A 919-nucleotide genomic window follows, 5' to 3' on the forward strand; every position below is an offset into this window, starting at 1 on the left:
TTTGTTTTCACGGCGCTTTGAAAATTACTGGGAATTTAAATTTGACCTCCTCAATGCACCAACGATATTCACTTTCCAATCGAACAAGATACTGAAGTTGAAAATCGAAGCATTATTTCGACTACTTATCATGTACACAGACACAAAAAAAAAAAAAAAATTTAAAAAAAAAAACACATCATTGTAAAATCAATACATTCATCGTTCCACTCAGAATCTAAAATAGTTTATCATCAGACATGAGGGTATCAGAGTATAATGAATGAAACAATGAACTCGACAATTGTAATTTTTTCGAATTCAAATGTATTTAGAAAATTTATCATTATTTTCCAATGTCTCTACTAAACCCGGTCGTTGTGGTCGGTTATATTATTATCAGTTGTCAAGTTCAGCAGCGACTCAGCGCTATGACAATAGTATCGCGAGACGCGAGTATCTACTATTATAAAAATTCCCTTCGGACAAAATCCTAATTACGATATACGAATCACTTGTCACTAACTTGGTGTTCTTATGAGTTCCAAGTTTTCGACATTCTGTGTAATTGTGTATGCCGTATGGTATTATATAGTATAATATCGTATACAGAGTGTAATAAATAGAACTGACTTTTGAAATAACTTTTGTTCTAATCAATATTTAAATTGTTTTTTTATATACAATTTATAGTCGCTTATTATAGTTTATAATAGTTTATTATAGTTTCAAATATATTATGCAAAAAGTTATTTATATATTTTAATTAGGTAGGTACCTACTTATTTTAGATTCTGAACGAAGTGATGAATGTATTGATTTTACAATGATGTGTGTGTTTTTTTTTTTTTTTTTTTTATTGTGTCTGACGACAACTTTTGGAGCAGTAAAAATGCTTCGATTTTCAAAAGTTGTACCTTTTTCTGAAACGGAAAGTGAA

This window comes from Acyrthosiphon pisum, chromosome A1 (assembly GCF_005508785.2).
Source record: "Acyrthosiphon pisum isolate AL4f chromosome A1, pea_aphid_22Mar2018_4r6ur, whole genome shotgun sequence".
Lineage (NCBI taxonomy): Eukaryota > Metazoa > Arthropoda > Insecta > Hemiptera > Aphididae > Acyrthosiphon > Acyrthosiphon pisum.